Consider the following 12,945-nt stretch of genomic DNA (forward strand, 5'->3'; position numbering starts at 1 on the left):
GAGTGCCACCACCCAACACCCTGTGCTGCTGCTGCCTCCCAGGAGCAGGGGAGAAGCTTGCATGTGGTGGCTGCTACTGCCACCCACCACCCTGCACTGCCGCAGCTCCATGTCTGGCTGTGCGCCACCCCCCCACTCTGTGTCTGGACCCCACCCCTCCTCCCACCACTCTGCATGTGGCCTTGTGCCACCCTTCCTTCCCCCTCTGTTCCATGTCCACTTGGCCTACTCCACGTCTAGCCCTGCACCACCACCCCTTCCCGCCCCCCTCCACATCTGCCTGGCCTGCTCCACTGGAGCCACGCCCCACCCATCATTCTTGATGGGCATTATTGATGCAACACTGGCTGGAGCCATGCCCTGCTGGGAGCCACGCCCACCAAGAGCATTATGGACAGATGGACAGACACACCGACAGATGAACAAACCCTTTATAGATCTAGAATCCTAGCTATTGGTCGCTAGTAAAGACTAGAACAGAGGCACCCTATGCAGGCAACCCACTGGAGGACTATTGTTATTTTACCTTAAATTGCAGCAATGAAGCCTCTATACCAAAGGAATCTGCAAAACCAGGTATGTGACTGGTGTTTTAGGGCTTTGGTGTACCTCAGTCTTAATAGCTATAATAAGTACAAACCTCTGCTGATGGTCTCTGCACAAGGGGAGAAGTTGGTGGACACAAAGTCCAACTCCTAACCCATGAAATGAGACCTTCTCTATATGTGTTTGCTGGATTGCATGCAATGCACAATGAGTCCCTGCTGGTACTTGAGGTGTCTGGAAAGATAGCTCTTCTGTCTCCAGTGATGTCTGTTTGAATGTGGAATTCATTTACATATTTGTCCCTTGGGAAACAAATATGATGGTAAAATATTTGAATTTTTTCAATTGTGTGTTGTTTTGCTGCATATCTTATTTTCTGCAGTATGTTTTGCTGCAAGCAGCCATCTTGCTGTACAATGACTTCAATAGTGGCATGGCACTAATGTCCAGAGGTGGGTGACAAAAACATGATAAAAGGTTTGGAAAACAAGTCATACAAAGAGCGGCTGAAGGAATGATACATATTCAGCTTGCAGAAGAGGTACTTAAGAGGGGACATGAGGGGCTGCCATAGAGAAAGCACCTCTTCTGTCTTGCTGCAGAGAGTAGGAAGTGGACCAGTAGCTTGAACTTGTCACAAAGTTGGTTTAGTTTGGATATCAGAAAAACCTTCTTCACTGTTAGAATAGTGAGGCAGTGGAATAGACTGCCTAGCAAAGTTATGGACTGGCCATCCCTGGAAGTGTGTTCAGGAGGAGGTTGGACAGTCACTGTCAGGGGTCCTGTAATAATATCTTATTAATATGCATGAATAAAGTCTGGAATTTATTGTTCTGGACTCTTTTTTGCTCCTGAGCACACCGCTTGACTGTGCACCCAGGGCTGCTTCAGCTAGGCTCAATGTGTTGTGGAGGAGGAGGCTGGAGCATGAGTGTGCTTTGGTGTGGGGCTACCTGGCAGGCAGCCCACACACTGAAGCATCCTCATGTCCCAGCCAGCCAGGCAGCATCTACACATGCGCTGCTGCATGCAAAAAAACCCCTAGTAAATACAAGTACTAGCTTGCTCTGGAGTTTATTAGTTCTGTGCACCCTAAGAAAGACCTACGTATAGATATGAAGATGTTTACTGTGGAGCTAATTAGGTACCTCCACAGTAAACATCTCATGTAGATGTGCCCTGGGATGATATAAGTGTAGCTATGCCTATTTTCTATTTTGGGTATTTCCCATGCTTCTGGGATTTGCTGTTTTCCCCCTTCCCTTCCCTTTCTGCTACATTTGGCAGGGTGCTTTTAAGCCTTCTTCAGAGGCCTTGGCTGTAGCCAAGGTTAGGGATTTTAACTGGGGTGTGCCAGTGCTGCTGCTGGAACTTAAAGCTGGAGGTTCCTGCCTAGAGGGTTTTGCCTCTCTGCTCAGGGTAAGACTGATCTGGTGATCAGTTAGTCAGGAAGGAATTTTACTGCATGGTCAGACTGGCATGGTCTATGGAAGGTTTTGCCTTCCTCTGTAGCAGGGAGAAGGGGGAAATTTCTTTCTTTTTTTCTTTTTTGTGTGTGTAAATTTGGAAATTCCATAACAATTTTAAAATTAATTTAGAAAATTAAATTTTTGATTTTTGGGTGACTGCAGGCCCAGATGTAAAGCAATGACTTGCTCTGTATTAAGAATTTGTATCTGTTTAGCACTGAAAGCACTGAACATTCTCATCTTTTTTAGCTGTGTTTCTGGTTAAAGGATGGTAAGAGATGAATATAGTTTAGTGGTTGCAAACAAAAGACCCTGTTGGCATAAAAGTACTGTTGTTGCTGAGTCTCTGGGGAAGAAGACATAATTTAGATACACAAATAACACATAATCTATGGCAGTAGATGGAAGCACTGGAAAAATGCTACCAACCACAGTCATACTTGATTAGTGGCTGCAAAAGTGACATCTGTTCTCTGCTTCCTTCTCTGGATCACTACTGAGAATTCAGCTGATATATTAACAAGCCTGACAGGCAAAAATGTTTAACCCAGTTTCTCTGTGCCTTGCTCAGGAGAATAGGTCAAGCTGTTTACCCAAAAACCTAGAGAGACTGCAGTGTGACAAATGTAGGGCTTCTTTAAGCAGGCTTTTCAATTGTTCCTGAAAAATATTTGTATTTTAAATGATGTGGCACCAGTGATTCTGAGAGAATGTGTTTCATACTGTGTGAAATATTAGATTTGGCCAAGACAGTTTTGCTGGGTCAACGGGTGATTGGAATTAGTGATGCTGTAATTGACACTAACTCTTTAGCACACAGAGCTGGAGTTTAACTCTTGGTAACCAATGCAAACAGATAAAGTTACTTGTTCTAACCTTCATTTGGGTAATCTACTGCATAACAAGGGTTGCTTCCATCTACACTACAAAGAATCACTAACACAGTCCACTCAGGATCCTTTCATCTGGCCTCTTTTCTTAAAATGTTTTATTTTTATATCATTTTTGCCTTTACCTTTGTAACCCTTCTGCCAGGCACCGGTTGGCAGCAACAAGGGCTGGGTTCGATTTTGCAGTACTAAATATATTTTACCTAGGCTAGAGCCAACAGCCAGACCACCTGGGAAACACTAAATGAATTACTAGTAATTACTAGGACTTGTTAAGGTGTCTTAAATAAACAAACCCCCTCCTCACAAACTGTAAACAACAAAAAACAAATCTATTACAGAAAACAAACAAAAAAACCCCAAATGCAATTTAAAACACTACTAACAAAAGAGCAAAATGTATAGGTGGCACCCTCTTGGGGAGGCTTCAGCCATACTCAGGCAGTTTGGGACTTGGGCTCCCCAACAGGTAGTTCCGGGGGCCTGCACTAGGGCTGTGCAAAAGTTTGGCAGCTGTTTCATTTCAGAGGTGTTTCAGGCCATTTTGGCACCCGAAACTCTGAATCTGAATTGAAATGGAAGGCTGCAAAACAGATCCAAAATGAAATGGAAGGCTCCAAAACGTTTTGGAAATGTTTCAGAGGATTTTGGAGTTTTGGAGCCGGGCTTGCAGGGAAACAAAAACTAAGAAGAGAGAGAGGAAAAGAACTACTCTGATATTGACATCTAGCTCCTGGTTCGATTCCCCAGCTCTCTGATCATTTCCCCAGCTCTTCCCAGGGGGCATGGGGCCCTGGATCTGCACATGGGGTTTCAGTAGGTTGCTGCTGCAGACTGGGGCCAGTGGCAGCCACTTGATGCAGCCCACACCGAGCATCGGGAACACTGCAGTGCTGCTGCTGGTCCCAGCCTGCAGCAGCAGCCTGCTGCAACCCGGTGTGCAGATCTGGGGGCCTTTTCCACCCAGGAAGCACTAGGTGATTGATCATAGAGCTGGGAGAATTGAACTGGAAGCTGGGAGAATGTTCAGGTCTCTGAACATTTCCCCAGTATCCACTTCGATTCCCCAGCTCTCCAGTCTTTTCTCCAGCTCTCTGATCACTTCCCCCTAACCGTTCTTGGGGGGTATGAGACCCTGGATTTGTGGCACAATGACAGCAGGCTGCCACTGCCAGATGGGGATGGCAGCAGATCTGGGCTGTTTCCCCAGCCAGCAGCAGCAACCTGCTGAAACCCAGAGTGCAGGTCTGGGGGGCCCACTCCCCTGGAAACAGCTGTTGGAAGCAATCAGAGAGCTGGGGAATTGAACCAGGAGCTCTAGCTGACTGCTGGAGCTGCCCCAACTCCCAGACATATCAAAGTCTAACTTTATTAATATAACAAATGTTATTTTAGCAGTTTTTACATGAAGAGAGAGAAAGACGCTTAGTACGATGATCTCTCCCTATCCCAGATATTACTTTGCTCAACAGAAAAGATGGCCACTCAGTTCTGGAAACCAAAGGGTGTGTCATTGGCTGGGACTGTCCAGACTGGTGTTGAAGGCTGGATTTATGACGATACACATAACTTTCTTGCTGCCCCCTTTTATGCTTTTCTTCAGCTTCACTCCTTTGATGGCTCTCTTCGCTTTTGGATTGGTCTCTTTGTGGTCAGCATACTGTCCATAATTTATCCTGTCAGCATATTCCTTTGTTCAACATGCCCATCATGAACACCCCCCTTAATTTGGCCTTTTCCGGTGTCTTACTTTGGGCATTATCTATTGGTCTCCCTTATCACCTTGCATTAACATATCCAATCATTTCATTCCTCTGATTTAGCTGGTTAGTTCCAAGTTCAGTTAATCTGAGCTGGTAACAAAACTATTAGTATGTTATGTTAGAAAAACTTCTCACGGTGATAGAAAATGAAAGAAACATCATGTGAACAAACTCAAGGCCATAAGCTGCTTGCAAGAGGCAAGGCAAGCTGATATTGCAGAACCAGCAAAATAAAAAGTTCAGATAATAATGTGGCTATACAGATCTTAAGCAATGATTAAATAAGGCTGAATAGAAAAGAAAACTTTAAACAATACTGTAATTCACCACTCTATGAACAGGTGCAACTTTAAAGCATAACATATGACAAGCTAAGCCTACCAGGCCTAGGCCTATGGCTGCAGCCTGGACATCTGGTCTTAGCTATATCATAATACTGAGCCACTACAGTTGCCAAACATGGGGCGGGTGGAGGGGCAATAACTGCCAGGACCTATTCCTGGGCAGTTTGTCCAAGGGATTAATAACCCCATGGCATTAACCCACTTAAGAAAAAAATTGGGAAAGAGGGAGGAAATAGGAGTCTCAAACTCCAAGGGACTTTATCTCCCTATACCTGAGGCTTTCCCAGCCCATACTTTTACTTGCCTCACCAGTAAAAAGGGGTGGGGGGAGATCCCATTGACTGCTAATAGACAAGGGCTCATTCTGGGACCCTGGGGCAGAATAAATATATACTCCCAATAAAATAATATCAGCAAGGTATGGCAGGAGAGAGAGCAAAAACGGAAGGTGCCTGGAGAGCTGGAGGAGGGCAGGAGTTGTGAGGCCACCAGAGTCATCATGGCAGTCCCTGGGGTGCAATGCTGCTACACTACCTAAAAAGTTAGGTACTTTTAGGGCAATTGTTCACTCACACTTAGGTATCTAAATTCTGGCCAGCTTTAGTTGAGTCCTATTTGGATCTTGTCCCAAGGGAATGAACTCACCTAGAGTCATGGAATTTGGATTGAAAGAGACATTTTACATGTATCACAACCATAAGTTTTCAAAAAAATTACAGAAAGTGAAATGTACTGACACGCATACAATTTCAGTTCCAAAGAATCTCTCTTGATACTGTTCTTTTTTATTAAAGAAATTAGATAAGATTAGTTTTTCTCATTGTGCAGGAACGGAGCAGGTCCCTGCTGTTAGAACTGTAATCATGAGGCTATTATACATATATAAATATACATATAAATAGTGCACTAACATTTTAATATGCATTTACTGTACATAATGAATATTTATTTGGAATGTACCATGCACCCAGGTAATATCTGTATGCAGCTTACTTCATAGGGATTTAATGGATATTCATGTGCAAACTAGTTCCTTTACAATGGAAACAACTTTTAAAAAACCACCCCCACAACCCTCCAACCCCCCTCCCCCCCCCCCTTCCAAAAACCAGAGGAAGAGAAGCAAAGAAGCAGGAGGGGATATTGTGGCTTATTGATAAGACTTGTGGTATAAGTTTTAAAGTGTTATTTGGTTCAAGTGACAGTGGTTAGTAGTTCAAAACATGGCTTAAGGCAGCAATTTCATTTCTCTTGGTTTCCAGTATGAGAAAAATGTAATAGTTCATATACTTGTACTCAGCTAGTAATGAAACAAAGAGTTCATGTGCTATAAATATATTTCAAATGCCAAGACAAATCAGATGCATTCTCATAAACAGTCCTGTAAAGATAGGTAAAATATCCTTGATTGTTATATTTTACATAATATTGAACCCAACAGAGACTCATAGAATATACTTAGGCATTACTTATAAATATCTAGAACCTACATAGTAGATATTCCTAGTTTTGGCAGCGCTATTTTTTTTTTAAAGAATAAAAATAGAAATCCCACTGTATCTTTCTTGTGATCATATCCTGAAGTCTGACCTCTTACATTATTCTAATGCAGACGTGGGAAATTATTTAGACTGGAAGGCACTTAATGAGCTTTGGTGACCTATTGCTGGCTGCACACACAATCTTTTAGAAACCATTTTAACAAATTATAAATAAAAAGCAAATCACGTACTAAAAAATCAAACATCTAGTATAACATGATTTTAATTTTACTTAAAAAAAAAATTTGTTGTGATTTATGTTTTTCCTGAGTAGTATATAAAGGGGCAATTGCATAATAGTTCAAAATAGTCTCAGTCTAGTATATTGTGTGGGACAGGTGGCAAGTGTATGGGGGCATGTAGGGGGTTGTGTGCATGTGTGTGTGGGGGGGCTGCCTGTGCTCCAAGTCCCAGGAGTCAGCTGCTGTGGGGGGAGGGAGGACAGGAGGTGCATGCAGCAGAGCTCATGTGAGCAGTGCAGATGCATTCCACACCCCTCACCCAGCCTGCAGGTGCCTCCATGGCACTTCACATGGGGCCAAGACCTGCCCCAGGCAGTCTGCGCCATGCTCTGGCCTGTGCCTGCTGGCCCTAGCCCCAGCCCTGGCCAGCACACACAGCTTCCTGGGGGGCTGCTCCTAATACAGCTGCAGCCTCTTAGGTGCTACTCAGCTCCCCCTTCCTCCAGCAACCCCTCCTTCTCCTCTACCTCCTCCTGCCCTAGCTGCTCCAAGTGGGTGGGGGGAGAGGCAGAGGTGCAGTTGCGTGGCTCCTGCCCCAGTAGGTGGGGCTCCAGCTTCAGCTCCAAGATGCCTTTCACCCACTCAGGCACCCACAAGTGGCTGCTCATCACACCAGGTGGGCAGAGTGGGTGGAAGGTGGCCTGGAGCTGGAGCCCCATGCACAGGAGCTGCCCAGTTGCAGCTTCCCCTCATCCCCCTTCCTGGAGTGGCATAGAAGGGAAAGAAGGAGCTGATGGAGGCAGGGGAAGTTGAGCACACCTGGACAGCTGCAGCTGCATGAGGAGCAGCTCCCCGGGGGCCCTGGCAGGGACTGGCAGACACTGGTGCAAGCATGGTGCAGGCTTCCCTGGACAGGAGCAGGTGGGTTTTGCCCCCATGCCTAGTGCCATAGGGGCAACGGCAGGCTATATTTTGCCCACCCCTGCTCTAATGTCACTCTGGTCTGAGAGCCAAAAGCAAGACTCACATAAAAATTGACAAAACCACCAAATAAATTAGGTGTCAAAGTCCTACAAACTTCTAATAAAAGTAAAGCACATAAAGCCTGTTGGATACTTGTAAATCCCATCTGGAACCCATTGACATTGTCAGATGCCAAATACATTTTAAAATCTACCTCCCACGTTTCTGAATCCTTTTCATGGCTTACTACAAATATTAAGGAGTGTTTTGCTGCATAAGTACTTCAGGATTTGTTCCTTGGACTACTGAGGGTGTAAATCAGTAAAACTTTGTTGATTTCAAATATAGGGTCTAGATAATCCCAGCTAAAAGTAATTTAGAGCATGTTGTATAAATTATGAGTCGAGTATGGTGTAAAATATAAGAAACCAGGGGTATATAGCCTACTGTGACAGGTCTAGAAGAATACATTTGATTTTTCTTTAACTTCAAGTTACTGGAACTATGTTAATTTATATTAGCTTGTGGCAGTGAGATGCCCCCACAGGCACCAAGGATGCTGGGGACAAACCCTAGCATTCCTGGAGGCAGAGAGAGTACCGCGCACCCTGAGAAACTTACCATCTGGACAGGTGGGAGTGGGGGTGGAGCAGGAGCTGCGTGAGCCAGAGTTTCACTGGCTCTTCAAGCAGCTGCTTCCCAGGTGGGGCAGCGGCCAGCTGATTGCAACAGCTGATGCTGCTGCCTTGGGGAATTTAAAAACCCTGCCAGAAGCCAGTGAGGGTGGGAAGGAAGCCAGTTGGGAGCACGCTGGCCAGGCGGAGGCTCTGGGTGCTGCCTGCGGCAGCACAGAAGATACTGCCCCATGGCAAAGGAGGAGGAGCAGGGTCTGGTATCAGGCTGAGGACAGGCATCCACAGCCCCTCAGGATAAAAGCTTACTGGAGGCATTCTTCTCGGTGGAGGATGCCAGACACCAGTGGCTCAGACCCTTGAGACCAGGGACTGAGGCTCCAGGCGTATCAACATCCTGGCGATCGGCTGGATTACCAAAGCCAATGCTGGACCCTGTAGTTAAGGGGGGCAGTGTAGATCATCAGGGCAACAAGCAGAACACCTGAGCAATTGGCAAGTGGACAGGGTGTAGGGAGGTGGAGCCACGAGGAACACCGCAGCACACTTGTGAGTACCCTGTCTTCGGGTCTATAGGGGAAGAGAACACCACTGAACCCCCTCCTTATCTTCATATACCAACAAGTTGTGGCAGATGAGTTGGGGGACCCCGACCTAGGGGGTATTGTACTCACACCACCTACTCGAGGCGTTACAAAGCTGAAGATGTAATCCAAAAAATTCTTCAGTTGGACCCAAGATCTTAGAAAGGCCTAAAGATTGGAGAGGTGCTCTTTTGACGAGATTCTAAACCACTCCGATATGAACTGCTTCATATTTGGAGAGTATTAGCATTGTACAGACGTACAGGTCCCTCCACACTGGCCACATCTACAAGAGATGTGGGCTGCACAGTTGTTACCGCACAGTCATTTAGTACTTGCATACCCAAGTACTAAATGACTGTATAGTAACTGGTGTTAATGCATAGTAGCGTCCCTGAACAGCTTTGTAGTAACTCTGACTGTGCAGTAGCTCATTACCTTCCCTGAATAGCTTTGTGGTGACTGGTTGCACAGTAGTAATGAGCTACCGTGTAGTAAGCATCTCACGTAGATGCAGCCACTGAGTCCATGCTGTAGTGGAGCTCTGGAGCCAGGGCCATCTCCGGGCGGCTGAATTGGGGTGACCGCCCCAGGTCCCATGCTTTGGGGTGCCTCATGGAGCTGGGCAGAGCAACAGCGGTGTGGAGTGGGGCAGTGTGGAGTGGGGCAGAGCTGGGCGGAGTGGTGGCTCCATGTCTGCCGCTCACTACCCACCCCCCGCCACTGCCAGGTCACCTCTGTCTGGAGCTAAGGTGCTGGAAAGCAGAAATCCACTCCTGAGGACTTCCAAAGGGGGAGGAGGGAGCCATCCACTTAGCAATGTCTCTATAAAGCAGGGGTCGGCAACCCCTGGCACATGTGCCAAGCATGGCATGCGAGGCCATTTTGCTCAACACACCATGGCCAGCCTTGGCTCTGGATAGCTGCTGCTAGCAGCAGAGCCCGGGCTGCTCCCAGCAGGACTTGCAGCATTCCAGCTGCCTGCTAGAAGCAGCCCAGGCTCCTGGCTGGCAGCAGCTACCAGAGCCAGGGGCTCCAGGCTCCAGCATCAGCTCCATACCAGCACATGCACCCGCATATCGGAGTGGGAGGTGGGGGAGGGGCCTGAGGCAGCACAACCCTGGTCTCTCCCCCACTCCTGGCACAGAGGTGATAGCAGGGTTCTGGAGCCTGGCACAGCTCTTTGTAGCCAGCCTGCTCTCTGGGCAGCTGCAGCACGCAGTGGGCAGGTTGCAAATAGCTGTGGCAGCCTCCACAGCTCTGGCATCAGCTCTGTGCTGGTGGCGACTGCATGGGCACCTCAGGGCGGGCTGCGTTGCCTCACTGTCCACTCTGAGGTGCGCAGGCAGGCTACTGACAAAACTTTGCAATGGATATCAGATCTAAAACTATTACTCTAGCCTTATCCCTTAGTGCTGTTGTTTATATGTTATTTTATAGGTTGTTCTGTCATTTGGTTTTTGTATTCTATACAAATAAATCATGCAAAGTCATCCTGGCTGTCCTGTGCTTGCTTCTCACTTGTGATGAGCGTATGAATTAGAGGGCCTGAATGCTCATCCCAGCTGGGGTTCTCAAATATTTTGTTGGCCTTGAGGTCACCTGGGGGCAGGTCTCTGTCAAGTCAACACCAGTCAGAATCTATGACAGCTTCTCATAATAAGTGCAACTCACCTTCTAAGCACCTAAGACCCACTTAGCATCACAGGTCTTCTTATAGGATGTCTTCAGTACTTTGGCTTTGGTGTGTCACTGGTGCCTGTCATGGTTGTACTCCTAAGCAGCCATTTCAGGGTCAATGTGCTTGTAGATGGCTTGGTCGTGGGGGCTCAGCCTCAATTACTGCTGAGTTTTCTCATCACCTCAAGTAACAAACAGGATCATTACCTCTGCCTGCCCCCCAGTTAGCTGACTGCCTGAATGATTTGGGAGATGATAGTGGGACTTGCATTCTGGGTACAGGCAACTGTTGACGTAATCCAAAGGGACCTCAACACAGTTCTGCTATATCAGATGAACCCTTTGGATGGTGTCCAACAAAATGAGGGTTGCATCTGGCTGTAAATAGGTGAGGTCACATTTTAGTCAGGTCCTGTGGCTCTGGAGCAGTGGAGTTCAGTGTGAATCACAGAGACAACTCTTCAGAGCAAGTGTGAGGGTGGGAAGCAAAACACTGTAGGATGCAGGAAGATTGACTAACTCCCTGTTGAGCTCTCTCTGAAGTTTGAGGCTGCAAATGTAACATGATATGCTTTATAGTGAAGTCATTCAAAGTGTTTACAGGCGTCATTTTTGAGTCAGAACAGCCCTATTTGAAGTGCTACATTGTGCCTTTATTTTTGGAGTGCTTTGAAAGCACTTGGAGCTCTTCAAGTGTTATATCTGCCCGTGGCCTAAATCTGTATACATAGGGGAAAATATCCTCATATTTCAAAATTTGTTTTCTAGGACTGTGAGTCTAAGTTTAATTTAGAGGTCTTTGTATGGATATCCAATTGCCAGGAAAGTGCTTTGGAAAGATTTGTTTTTTTTTCAGGCAGAGTAACACTTTGAGGCAAACAAGGCTAAAATATAAACCAATGCAAATATGGTCTAACTTGTCTAAATGGGAAAAAGAACAGAGGCCTCAGTGATAACTTACATCTTCTCTGCTTGCATAAGCAGAAAACCAAATAACTAAAGGAAAGAAGATGAATGCAGCTATGAGTTAAACAGAACACAACATGCTTGTGTTTGAAATGACTTTACACACAATTTTGAAGAAATGATAAATATTAAACCCTCCCTCCCCCAACCCCAAGTTAATTTAATGTGGTTTAGTACTAATTTCCATGGAAGTATGATTAGACCTAAAATTTCTGTTGTATCATAAACAAAGGTAAGAGTCAGGGAATCTGTTTCATTTTTAAAATGAAAATAGAAACATCTTAAGTGAGCAGTTCTATATCTTGCATTTTCTCATTATCTGTGACACATTTGTTCCTATTACGTCCTTTACATTTGCCATCACCAATAGGAAGAGATAGGAAATATGTTACCACATTTAGACATGTAAATGGTGATGATAACCATAATATCAAATTACTTCTTAATACATAATAATGAAAAGCAAAGGAAAATACATGGAAAAATATTATCATACAAAAATAATTGAACCTGTGTTTGTGGAAGAAGAAAGTGGGTAGTTTCAACATTTAACAAAAAAGGATATAATAATAATGTGTGTATATATGTACTGAAATATATATATTGATCTCAATGTATGTATATTTACTACACCTTCACTTGTTTGAAATTAAACTATATTGAAGAACTAGTATAACAATTAATTAACCTTCTTTACTAGCAATATTATTCCAGATAAATAATATCTTCATAATGCTCTTTATGTTTATATAGGCTAAATAGATGCACTGAATAGGTCTGCTCATAGCTTATCTTTCTTCTGATAGATCTAAATTTATAAATTTAGTTTCACAAACAAGCATCACTGTCAGCCAAGAACATCTACCATCCTTGCTCATAGTATGGCTCCTTCTGTGAATGACTGATTGTTTCAAATACAACCAAAATAAAATACAGTAAATGTTTGGAACAACAACTGATTTTTATTTTAAGAACCAAAGTATTGGTAACACAATTGCGCTGGATATTTGGAACTTACGATAAAGCAAAGAAATACAGGACAGCTAATAAAATTTTGTAAGAAATTCTTTCAACAATGACAGGTAGGGCTGTGCGAAGCTTCAGGTGTTGATTTGATTCGGAGGAGATTTGGCCTGATTTGGCGGCCAAATCTCTAAATCCAAAGCGAATCAGGGGACCAATTAAAAGGGGTGGGCGGGGCAGCCATGGGGACCAATTAAAAGGTCTAAATTTATTTGAAGCTCTCTGAATCAATTTGGAGAGCTTCAGTGATTCGGGCAGTTGCTGCCAGCTGCAGCAGGGAGCTGGATGGGACTCTGAGCTGATACATAGGGGCGGGGGGGACCTCTGCCAGGCCCCATCTCCTGCCTGCTCTCCCAGCTGCC

This window comes from Gavialis gangeticus, unplaced genomic scaffold (assembly GCF_001723915.1).
Source record: "Gavialis gangeticus isolate Ggan-Ray unplaced genomic scaffold, GavGan_comp1, whole genome shotgun sequence".
Classification (NCBI taxonomy): Eukaryota; Metazoa; Chordata; order Crocodylia; family Gavialidae; genus Gavialis; species Gavialis gangeticus.